This window comes from Chelonoidis abingdonii, chromosome 9 (genome assembly GCF_003597395.2).
Source record: "Chelonoidis abingdonii isolate Lonesome George chromosome 9, CheloAbing_2.0, whole genome shotgun sequence".
In the NCBI taxonomy this organism is placed as follows: domain Eukaryota; kingdom Metazoa; phylum Chordata; order Testudines; family Testudinidae; genus Chelonoidis; species Chelonoidis abingdonii.
The window spans coordinates 64,005,257-64,018,223 of record NC_133777.1 but is presented as its reverse complement, the minus strand read 5'-3'; the positions used below and the strand labels follow the sequence as shown (position 1 = coordinate 64,018,223).

The window sequence follows — 12,967 nt, the reverse complement described above, 5'->3', positions numbered from 1 at the left end:
CTTCTCGTCGGGGAGGAGTACAGAAACCAATTTAAAGGGCCCTTTATATCAATATAAAGGGCCTCGTAGTGTGGACGGGTATGGCGTTAAATCGGTTTAATGCTGCTAAAATCGGTTTAAACGCGTAGTGTAGACCAGGCCTTAGCTAATCACTTTGCCAAGCCAATCACTGTGTGTACCTGGAATGCTTCACAGTGTGGCCGCTCATACCTGAGCTAGCTGTTGCAATGAAGACAAGCCACTAGACACTCCATAAACATTTGTTCCAGGCTGAGCCCTAGGAAAACCACACACATTTGTGCACTGGGATAAATGAGTGGAGGGTGTCTAATGAGCATTTACAAACCTGTTCACTAACTCAAGTTAAACAGCAATCAGATAACTTGAGTTAAAATGAGAGCAAAACCTCTAGTCTAGACCAGTAGTTCCCAAACTTGTTCCACCGCTTGTGCAGGGAAAACCCCTGGCGGGCCGGGCCAGTTTGTTAACCTGCCACATCTGCAGCTTCGGCCGATTGCAGCTCTCAGTGGCCGTGGTTCACTGCTCCAATGGGAGCCTCCCATTGGCCTGGAGCAGCAAACCTCAGCCGCTGGGAGCCGCAATCGGCCGAACCTGCAGCCACGGCAGGTAAACAAACCGGCCCAGCCTGCCAGGGGCTTTCCCTGCACAAGCGGCAAAACAAGTTTGGGAACCACTGGTCTAGAATACCCTACATTTCAACTTAAATTTGAGTGATCAAGTTAACGTTGCTGCAGGACTTAACCTTTGCACTTCCCAACTTTTTCTTATTTTAAATATGCACCACTTCTGTTGCATTGACATCTTTTCTTTTTCTGAATTCAATTTCTCTTTTGTTTAGAAAAAAGAAAAGAAACTGCAAGGACATACTTAATAACTAGACTTTGAAGTTGCATTGAAATAACTATAATGAAATTCTATCTACAAGTCAGTTAAGCATGGAGGAGACAAAAGCAGGAGATGAAAAATCAAAATGTCAAGATTCTTGGATGAGAAGAGAACTGGATGATGGTTCAGGGGATGACAATGGGATACAGAACCTGTCACTTCTAGGTCATGACTGTAGAGCTGGTGCAGCTTAGACTGGGGCCAAAAGTTCTTACAGCCTAACATTTGTTTAGCGGCCTATGTAAAATGAGTTGGCAGCTCCAGTCCAGTTCAGTAGACAGGTGTCCACATGACAAAATGCACTACTGTAATTGGCACTGATTAGCATCTCTGTTGGCAGTTTCACCAGAGAAACCAAGGAATGAATAGGCACAGAGTCAAAATCCTGCCTTCTCACCCCTGCAGGTTGTCTTTCCACATCAGAATTGAGGTAGATCGGAAGAGTGGTGCAGGCAAATTCGCACAGCTGCTTCCTAAGTTGTTCTTGTTTTATGGGGAAAGAGGAGGCTCTGAATTTTCTTTTGTTTTTTGAGGGTTGGTCTATTTTCTAAGCTGTTTGTATATAAATTCAGAAGAAGATATCTAATCTGGAAGTGAGCTGTAATTTGTTCTGAAATACTGAGAAGTACACTAGTGACAAGGAAGATATCGTGTAGATTTAGGGAGGCAAGATTTCATAACAACTATAACTCACATGTGAATTAGAACAAATAATTTGACACAAATGTTGCCCTGTTTATGTTCACAGATTGTCTGAAAACCAAACAGAGTTTTCTCATTGAAAAGGAGGGAGGAGGCTGTGATGCCAGAGTGTAATGCACTCCAGTCAATCCTTATAACCCCTCGGGGCCATTACAAACTGACATAGACCTTAAATTGCTCTAACTTGTGCCCATAGACAGTTTGGCTCCTAGCAAACTCCAGGACCGGGAAGGCAGAAAAGTGTCTCACTTCTTCATCCAAGGGCTAAGCTTTAGTTATTTCATACCCAATGTTTAGACCTTTGTCCTTGCAACTACCATCTTGGACAAGTCAAAGCAAGAAAAGTCCACCAAAATACTTCTGAAATTTTGTCTGAGAAAACAGATATTTTCAGATTACTCTTCTGGAGTATAAATGTCTGTAGGGTGGCCAGACAGCAAATGTGAAAAATCGGGACACGGGGTGGGGGGTAATAGGAGCCGATATAAGCAAAAGACCCAAAAATTGGGACTGTCCCTATAAAATCAGGACATCTGGTCACCCTAAATGTCTGACAGTGCATGCATATGCTAATCATTTAAAAAAGAGAAGTGAGGGTGTAAAGAATTACTGGAAAGAGGAAAAAGTGCAGGTTGAAAAGCATAATGGATACCGAATTAAATAGTTGTTCAGAACTAGCACTTAGGAACCTGACAGGCTGATTTTATGCAAAATCGAAGCCATATGAAAGATATCAATCCCGAGTATTGCATAAAGATGGGAGGAGATGGGTACAAGTGGATTTTCTGCAAACGCTAAACTGGATTTATTGTATATGGCTTGGAGTCAGAAGAGGACATCTTCACATAAGTGGTGCTCTTAGAATAACTGTAAGGAAATTGCATATGCTACAGATTACAACAATGGAGCTTTTGTCTGAGTGTTGTACCTCATGAATGGATAAATAGAGAACTTTATTTCCAAGTGTTGGCACTTTCCATGAGCAATATATATTTACTGTTAAATTACAAAACAGACAGTATTAAGCACAGAGATACGAGAAGCAGTTTACATTTTTCTAATGGTATCTGACACCTAATAACTTTAGAGTAACAGTAAAATATTGGTCCTAGAAATCTGAGATGGAAGTCGATAATGGTATAATTTATTCATTTTACTGCTGAAAGTAATTTAAAGGAAATGTTTGATTTTATTATATGTGAAAAAATTATCTAGAAGGCCAATTTCACTGAATTCATTTCCACAGCTCTTAGCACTGAGGTGCTTTCCTCATATATTTTATAAGATATCTGAGGCTAGTTTTTAGGTTGAATAGTACATGAATAATATCTCCTTTTTGAAGAAGATATGAAGGTTCTTTGCTAATTCCATCCCTTATACATACTGTGTGTTATAGATGGGGCCTATCTCACTTAAAATAGGATGGCAGTGGGGCTTATTTTATACACATGGATGGCTCCATCTGGATATAAATGTCTTAAACTTGTATTAGACATTGCATTGGGCATTGCATTAGGTCCTCCATGAGTAACTGGACTCCATTGATACAAGATAGAGTGCTTTCAAGAGAACAAGAAACTTGATTGTCCTATAAAGCTCAGAGATGCACCCTGGCAGAAGCTTCCAGAGGAACACAGTTGGAATAGAGAGACAGCTGTTGAGCTGAGTAACTTAAGGTACTTTTTTTCCAAACACACCAGAAATAGCAGGTGAAATCCTGACGTACTGAAGTTAGTGGGAGTTTTGCCATTGACTTCAGTGGGTTCAGGATTTCACCCAATACTTTCTACCTAGCAATATTAGTCTTTGTTTAGCTACCTCTAATTTTATATTTTCCTCAAATAAATTTTCTCTGTATTTAAGATTCTCTCCCTGGAGTTCTGTCATATACAGTTAGGCCCTGATTTTGCAAAAGATTCCGCATAAAAGGAACTTCAAACTGACGCCAATGTGACTACTTGTGTGATTAAGATTTTGCAGGATCAGTCAGTGAGGGACTATCACAGGCAGGTACCTCCAAGAGAAAGAAGCAGAAGTGAAGTGATTGAACACCTGATCAAAGACATAATGCTTCTTCCCAAAAGGTGCATGAAAGAAGCAGGCTAAAGTCAATGTAGACATGGGGAGAAGAATAGGAGATACTCAGTCAAGCAACGGTTACAACATAGAGCTATCTCAGCTCTAGAAGATTCCACTCTAGAAAGGCATGTGGCAAAGAGGACAATGCATCAAAAGAAAGACTCCTATTGACCTCAATGAGCTTTGGATCAGGTCCATAAAACATCAACGCTGGGTTCTAATCTCACACTAATAAGTCTAACCCGCAGGAGTTTTAACTCCACTGATTTGAATCAAGTTATTCTTGATCTACACTGGAGTGAGATGAGAACTAGGACCCTGCTGTTAAAACAAACCCCCGTGCATCAAAAGTTAGGTTTCTATTTTGTTATTATTTTGAGGCATACTGTCAGGGAGGAAAATGTCTTCCTGTTACAATTACAGAAAACGTTTTGCATCTTGTTTTCACAAAAGTCTATTGTCAAATATTTAGAAGTGATCTGCATTATTTTTAATGTTATAAAAAGAACTTTGTTAATTCACTGAATGCCTACTCAGACTGAAGAATTTTTAGTGTTCAGCCAGAGAGTTTTGTAGTGAACAACAAGTCCAATTATTCTGGTTGCATTATACAAAGTTCCGGGAATTCTTTGGCATGAAAGAGCTACAATACATTTTCTCTGGCACATCGTAACAACATTTGATTTCAAGATATATCCCACACAAGTAACTCTTGCCTAAACCTAGCTGCATTAAGAAACAAGTATTTTCACATTATTTAACCTCTTCTGTGCTGACCTTTTACAACTAATTCATAGCGGTTCTTGTCCCCTGTGTCATCACAGTTTCATCAATTAGTAAATACATGGCTCAGATAATAAGGAAAGAAAAATCAACATTATTTATGTCACCAAAAGTTCTATGTCCTGTTTAAAAGACTATTGGACTGTCCATTTTTAGAAAACAATTTGACATCTGTGACACTATCCCTTCAATCAAGCAATTCTCAGTAAATTACTATTGATATTCATTTACTCAAGATGACAGTAATGTGTTCTTAGCAGTATTGATGCATTCTGCCACAGTCTGAAAGACATTGTCATTTTTAGCAGCCTTTTCAAACACAAGTCCCAAGAGGGCACATGAAGATAATAGGCTAGTTCATGTAAGTGTTATGTATAAAAGCAGCTGCAGGGTTGTGCCTGGGAGCATGTTTAGGAAGAGATATGGCCATAGGGCGCTTAAAAATCAGATAGGTCTGCATGTATGCAAAAGTGACTTGGAGCCACTCTTGGATTTCCCTAATCCTGAGACAACTGTGTACTAGCTAGTCCTGTTCCCCAATGTACAACATTTGCTTTTCCTATTACACTCTTCTATTTCTGCTCTCTTGAAATATACTTATACCAAGGGAAAGTCCCTTAGATTCAGTGGGGAAAACTGAGGTGAGTTTTAAGAGGTTTCATTTACACTCATATCCACTTGCTGATGTGTAATTGAATCAGTCTCTGGAACTCACTGTGGGTGTAAATTATATGCCAAGGGGAACAAAAGAAGGGGAACTCCACCAGTTTAGTCTCCCTTGCATTCACCTCTGGATTTGGCCCAATATCTCTTCATTTTGATGGTGTTCATATAGCAAGAATAGCTAAGTAGCTTATTTCCAAATGCTTACCATTCTGGTATATTGGAAGTTAAAACCCCATCCATCATTACTATTACTATACTTGTTTGTATGTTAAGACAATCATGGTGTCCTTTAAGATTCAACAATAGAGAAGCCGATACTTCACAGTGTTCCCCTTTCTAATAAGTACCATTACACTTATAAAATATTAGAGATTGCTCAAGGATCAGTAAAATAACATAGTCACTCTTAGAAAGTCAGCAATTGCCAATAGTAACCACACAATGGTATCTGAGATCACATAATTTCCCCCTACACTCAGAATAGAAAATAACCATAATAAATGTGTATCATCTATCAGCAAATGGTGACTTTTTAATGGTGATGATAACATATGGAACATTCAGAGAAGAAGAAGAAAATGGAAAAAGAGAGAACTAGCAGCTGGCAAAGTCCAAGATAAATATTAAAGCTACACAGTCCTGCCGACAACAATTCCAGGCCCCAGGGCAGAACAGTCACTGGCTGTCTAGAAAGGTATGTGTCCACCCGGCTGCCTTCGCTGCCGGTACCACCCCATATGTGCCTAGGAGCCAGGGCCGGATTAACCTTTTGTGGGTCTGGCGCCAAACATTTTGTGGGCCCCCTGGGGGCAATCGAGCATGGTGCAGGGAGGTCAGTACCCAGAGCGAGGCGCCGTTCAGGGGCAATGGGGCATGGCATGGAGGGGGCAGCCCTGCTGTGCCCAGACCAGTATGAGGGCACTGTTTATAAACTGGCAGCCACCAGATGTACACAGGCCCACCCAGCTGTGTGCTGCCAGCATGCCCCTTGCCCTCTGGGGTGGCCCATGCCACACCACACAGCCCCCCCACCCAACACCCCCCAACTCCCTATGCCCAGCCTCCCCCGGACCTGCTATGCTGAGTGCCCTCCTGCCCACAACCCCACCACAACTGCCCAGCGCCCTACACATCACCATCCCTGCCCAGCACTCCCCCCACTCACAGCCCCACCACTACCAATACATAGCACTCCACACAGACCCCCCACTGCCCAGCACCCAACACACACAGATCTCTCCCACCCTGCACTACCCAATGCCCTTCCCCACAGCCCCACTACTACGACTACATAGCACTTCACACAGACCCCCCACCGCCCAGCACCCCAACACACACAGATCTCCCCCACCCTGCACTACCCAATGCCCTTCCCCACAGCCCCATCACTACCACTACATAGCACTTCACACAGACCCCCCACTGCCCAGCACCCAACACACACAGATCTCTCCCACCCTGCACTACCCAATGCCCTTCCCCACAGCCCCACTACTACGACTACATAGCACTTCACACAGACCCCCCACCGCCCAGCACCCCAACACACACAGATCTCCCCCACCCTGCACTACCCAATGCCCCTTCCCCACAGCCCCACCACTACAACTACACAGCACTCCACAGACCCCCCACTGCCCAGAACCCCAACACACAAACCTTCCGCACTGCCCAGCACCCCCACTGCCTCACAGCCCAGCACCCCCCCACACACAAACCCATTCCCCCATTCCCTGCCCCCCGGCCACACTCACTGGCCCTGCTGAGCCAGCGCACAGCAGGAATCCCCCCTCCCAGCACAGTCCTAAGGGGCAGAACAGCTAAAGCTTGGGAGCAAAGAGTGGTCCCATCCCCCAGGGCCCCACCCATTGCTACCTGCCTGGCACTGGTGCCCGTGGCAGAGAGGAGGTGTTTCCTTGCAGGGCTGGGGCAGCTACCGACATCCTCAGCCTGCTGCTTCTGCAGAGTGGGCCCTGTGGCCAACCCGAGCAATTTAAAAGGGCCTGGAGTTCCCAGCCACCAGGCCCTTTTAAATCACCCGGGCCCCTGACAATTTCCCCCTTTACCCATCACAGCATACAGAACATAGTTCTACCCTTATTTTTAGAATCTGGTTTATAGCTGTAATGATATTCTGCATATAGATGCCCACTTCTTTCCAAGAATCTGAAGCAGAAAGCCTGCCAAGCAGGCAGTGGGGGCACTAGATGACAAATGTGTTCAAGGAGAACTCAAGGAAGACAAGGCTATTGCAGAGAAGATAAATGAATTCCTTGTATCAGTCTTCACTGCAGGGGATGTGGGAGAGATGCCCAAAAAAGATAGCTCTGATGTAGGTAACAGAGCTGAAGTACTGTACCATACTGATATGTCAGTAGAAAAGGTTTTTTAGAATAGATAAATTAAACAGCAATAAGTCCTCACCACCAGATGGTATTCACCAAGAGTTCTGAAAGGAACTCAACTAAGAAATTGCAAAACTACTAACTGTCGTATGTAACTGTTGCTGAAACAAGCCTCTGTACCGGATGACTGTAAAGTAGCTAACAGACTGCTAGTTTTTAAAAAGGACTCTGGGGTAATCCTGGCAATTTCAGGGCAGTGAACCTAAATTCAGTACCGGGCAAGCTGGTAGAAACTGTAGTTCTACTATCCCTCACCAGTCAATTAAAATTCTTTGCAGGTGTCAACAAACAATTGGATAAGGGTAATCCAGTTGATATAGTGCACCTGGATTTTCAGAAAGCCTTTGACAGGATCCCTCAGCAAACACTCTTCGGGAAACGGAATGGTCATGGAATAACAGGGAAGGTCCTCTCATGGACCAGTAACTGGTTAAAAGATAGGAAACAAAGGGTAGGAATAAATGATCAGCTTTCACAATGGAGAGAGGTAAAACAGCACGGTCCTTCAGGGATCTGTACTGGTATCGGTGGTGTTCAACATACAGTAGAACCACAACAACGGAGGTTGTTCGTAACTCTGAAATGTTCATAACTCTGAACAAAATGTTATGGTTGTTCTTTCAAAAGTTAACTGAACATTGACTTAATACAGCTTTGAAACTTTGCTATGCAGAAGAAAAACGCTGTTTTCCCTTTATTTCTTTAGTAGTTTACATTTAATACAGTACATTAAATTGTGTTTGCTTTTTGATCTCTGCTGCTTCCTGATTGCATACTTCTAGTTCCAAATGAGGTGAGTGGTTGATTGATCACTTCATAACTCTGGTGTTCATAATTCTGAGGTTCTACTTTATTCATTAATGATCTGGAAAATGGAGCAACCTGTAAAGTGGCATGAACAGCAGTGGCAAAGTTTGCAGATGATTATTGTTCAAGATAGTTAAGTCCAAAGCTGACTGCAAAGAGTTACAAGGGAGATCTCAAGGGTGACTGAGCAACAAAATGGCAGAAGAGCTTCAACACTGATAAGTGCAAAGTAACGCACATTGGAAAAAAATAATACCAACCACACAAATACAATGATGGTTTCTAAATTAGCTGTTACCATTTAAGAAAAAGATCTTGGAATCACCAGGGATAGTTCTCTGAAATCTTCTACTCATTGCACAGCAACGATCAAAAAGGCTAACAGAATGTTAGGAACTATAAGGAAAGGGACAGAAAATATCAAAATGTCACTATATAAACCATGGTAATCCCGTATTTTGAACATTGTGGTTGCCCCGTCTCTGAAAAGGTATAGTAGAACTGGAAAAGGTTCGCAGAAGGGAAACTAAGAAGAACAAAGTTACGAAACAGCTTCCATACAAGGAGAGATTAAAAAGATTAGGGCTGTTCATCTTAGAAAAGAAATTACAAAGGGGGGATATGATGGAGATCTATAAAATCACAAATGGTGTGGAAAAAGTGAATAGAGAAACATTATTTACTTTTTCCCACAATACAAATACCAGGGAGTCACCTGATGAAATTAATAGGCAGTAGGTTTAATACAAAGAAGAGGAAGTACTTTTTCACCAGAGCATAATTCACATTGCTATTGTGATGGCCAGACATATAACTGGATTAAAAAAATAGATAAATTCATGGAGGATAGGTCTATCAATGGCTATTAGCATTAGCAGTCAGGGACGCAACCACTTGCTCAAGGTGATCCTAAGCCTCCAACTGCCAGACACTGGGAGAGGAAGACAACTGTGTTACTCTAACTGTCCTGTTCTACACGCTCCCCCTGAAGCTCTGCTACTGGCCACTGCCAGAGACAGGATACTGAGCTAGATGGACCATCGGTTGTGACCAATGTTGAAGTTCTTATGTTCTGAAAGAGCATTATAAAGATGGTTATGTTTTCATATCTTCCTAGATGGATAAAACTAGGTGGAGAAAGTTTAAGGGCTGCATTTTAAAAATTGGCCTTACTTTGGGTGTCACCATGTTTAGGTGCCCAACCTACGATGCTTATAGCCTGACTCTTAAGTTGCCAAACACACTTGCCCTTCATTGATTCAACTGGAGACACCCAGCACATCTGAAAATGGGCTCTAGTGGCTTGATTTTCAGAGGTTTTGAACACTAGAAGTTCCCGCTGGGGAATAGAGTAAATTGGCCCATTGTATGTAATAACATAGTAGGACCGAAAGGGACCTCGAGAGGTCATCTAGTCCAGCCCCCTGCACTCAAGGCAGGACTAAGTATTATCTAGACCATCCCTGACAGGCGTTTGTCTAACCTGCTCTAAATTAATCTGGAGAAATTATAGGTAAACTGGCTGAAAGCCCAAGTCATGTGAAGCAACAGTATCTGCTGGAAGAAAATATTAGGCAACAAGCAGAAAGAAAATATGCACATTGTCAAATTGCAATGTACATGTGACAACATTATTTCATATAACCTAACCCAAAACAGGCCCACCCTCCTCCCAGTTCTTCGATTTGAATATGAAACGTATTTATTACCAAGGTACGTTTTGCCAGTCTTAGTATACCACTGTACTGATGACGTACTCAAGTATGTTTTCACCATCGTCTGTCTCTGGACTTTTTAACTAGGGTGACCAGATGTCCCAGTCTTATAGGGACAGTCCCGATTTTGGGGTCTTTTTCTTATATAGGCTACTATTACCCCCCAGCCCCATTCCGATTTTTCACACCTGCTGTCTGGTCACCTTATTTTTAACTGCCCTCTATTCCTCTCTGAATGTATGTGTGATAATTTCAGGTTGAAATGTCAACCTTTAATTCACACAAAAAGTGCATGCCTCTCCCTGGAGACTTTACTTACCCTCTCCCTCACCTCAGTGATAGGGAAACTACCTATTACAGTCTTGACTCAGCAGAAACACTTGCCTACTTTTTACCGCCTCAGCACTTTTCTGCCTGGTAAGTAGAAGCCCCACTCCCCAACTCGCCTACCTCCTGCTGCCCAGGGGCTTCTCTTTTGCCTGGATCCCACTTCCCCATATTCACCCTCCCCTGCTTCCCACTGCACCAGGACCCTCTCTCTGTCAAAGGGTCACGGATGAAGGGAGGGCTCAGTAGCAGGGCAGATCTAGGTCCTCAGCCCTGAAGCTCTCTCACACAGCTCTGAATCTCGTGAGTTTGAAGGCGCTTCTTGCATCATCACAACAGCTCCCCCCTGAAGACACCAAAATCCCACCACTCATGATCAGCTCATGAGAGCTGGCAACACTGATTCCTGTAGCTGTTTCGTGCTGACTCCCCTTACCCAGGCTGAAGGGAGCTGCCATTTTATTCCCTCCACATCCTACCCCCATAACTGTCCTCTGCATCCCCCTCAGCCTCCCTCCTGTCCCCACATCATCTGCACCCACCTCAACCTCTCCCTTGCTCCCTTATCTCCCTGTACTCCCCCAGCCTCCTTCCTAGCCTTCAGCCTCCCCTGCCCCCCATAGCCTCCTGGAACTCCTAACTCGGATTCCTGCTCCCACATTCCCGAAGCCTCTCTCCTTCCTCAGGCTCCCCTTGTTCCCCACGTCCCCCTCCAGCCCCTAAATCTGTCTTCTGCTCCCTCCACTGTCTGCTCGCCCTCACTCTTCCACCTTTCACAGTGTCACTGCTGCTCATCAGGTCCCTGTGTTCTGTCTACATCCCTGAACCATAGCAGGACAGTGGGCATGGCTTCAATCTTACTGAAAACAGTGGGAGGTGGCAGCCAACTTTATTAAGGGCAGCCTCACTTCTACATGGAGATAGACTATAGGGCAATGGCTGCCATCTTGCTGGCTTCAGTCCCCTTGTCAGTAATAAGGAAAACCAATGAGTTGAAAATGGCTCACAGCAAAGACTGGGCAGTCACAGAGCACAAATCCCAGTGATGATTGAACCTGGTGATATTTTGAACAAAAAGAATCATGCTTGTAGTTGTTTCCATTACTTCACACTGATTATACAGACACTCTAGGCTTCATAGTGATACACCACACAGAGTGACAATCCTGGAGTCTTCTTACATAGATTACTGGCAGCGGCCACTAATTGACTAAGGATTTGCCATTCTTATACAGTCTGGGTAGAATTTGGGAGGGTGACCTCTGTGTTGGATTTGAGAATAATTAATTGCTGTAGGTATATTATCCTCAGGTATTATTATTAATCTTGCCCTCTAACAAAGCTGCAAATCTTTTTCCAAAGCAAATTGGGCATTCTGTGTCTTGTAGCAACATCTTAAGCAACTGCAAAATAACTCATTTGTATTTCCATAGGGTAAATTAGAGTTACAAAGTTGGCCGTAGCTATACAAATAACTAGGAGCACTATAAAACAGAATTTAAAAGAAACAAGCAGCGTATGCAATTCCTCAAAAGAATCGTTATGACAGTGTAACCCGTATGTGTCGTTATGTGTATTGTATCTGTATACAGTCAGAAACAGGCTAGATCTTTAAAAGACCCATTAGTTATCCAGCTGCCAGTTCAGGATTGCTCCATACAACACATTTTATATTGTTTTATCCATTTCAGTTTTAAATATCCAAAGTACTGCAGCTTCCATTTCTTTGCATTTATGCAGGAAATTATTTGATTGCTTAATATATCTCAGTGTGAGGAAGCTTGTTTCTAAAACTCTCCCATTTTCAAGGAATTCACATCATCCCATTATTCCTCATTATGTTACCCTTTTTAACACCCTTCCTTCCCCAACCTATTGCAAAACACACACAAAAACCAAAAAACCTTCATCTCTAAGCAACTGATCTCTTAGCAACAAGAAGCACCTTCATAAGAGATGCCACACAGAATGGTCATCAGAAAACCTGTTCTGATCTTTAAAAGGAGTGCACCAGTTAACACAGGTAGCTCTCGTCAGGAACTGAACGAAGTGATAACAAAAGGACACAGGTAATTTATTTAACATTCATATTTTAGCATTTTTTCCTTAAAAAATGAAGCCAGAACAACTGTAAAAGAGAAATAGATTCTTTTTGATGAATTTTAAAGTTGCTCTGATCTTAGTTTATTCTGGCTAACTTTCTGTAAATGATATAATGTCTGACTAGCTTTTCACATAAAGAGCATAAAGCATTTTTACTCAAATATGTCTTGCAATTTAAAACAAAATAATAGAAACTCATTTTGTAAGTATTTATTTTGGGATGTTTCACTTTTTTTTTAAAAAAAGGAGCACATTTTGGCAGAACTATTGCAATATGAAATTGTTCATTTCATTCAACTTTTGAAACCATTTAGACAGTATGAAAAGTATTTAATTACAAACTTCTTGCATTTTTGGTGCAAATTCCATGGGCAAGAAATATGCTCTCTGTCTAATGTTTCAGTGCCTTCTAGGTTCCTTCTACCTAGAATAACCTTTTCTCTGTCCATATGCACTGCTGGAGAGAAAGATTTG

At 42.6% G+C, this 12,967-nt stretch overlaps 1 protein-coding gene across 1 annotated transcript in view; it reads left to right on the top strand.

The window, feature by feature from the left end:
* Window positions 1-12,397: 12,397 nt before the first annotated feature.
* Window positions 12,398-12,967, top strand: part of CYP19A1 (cytochrome P450 family 19 subfamily A member 1) — a 44,215-nt gene continuing 43,645 nt past the window's right edge. The window contains exon 1 of the mRNA XM_032778644.1: window positions 12,398-12,459. The gene's annotated coding sequence lies outside the window, so the exon portion shown is untranslated. The remainder of the gene's footprint in view (window positions 12,460-12,967) is intronic.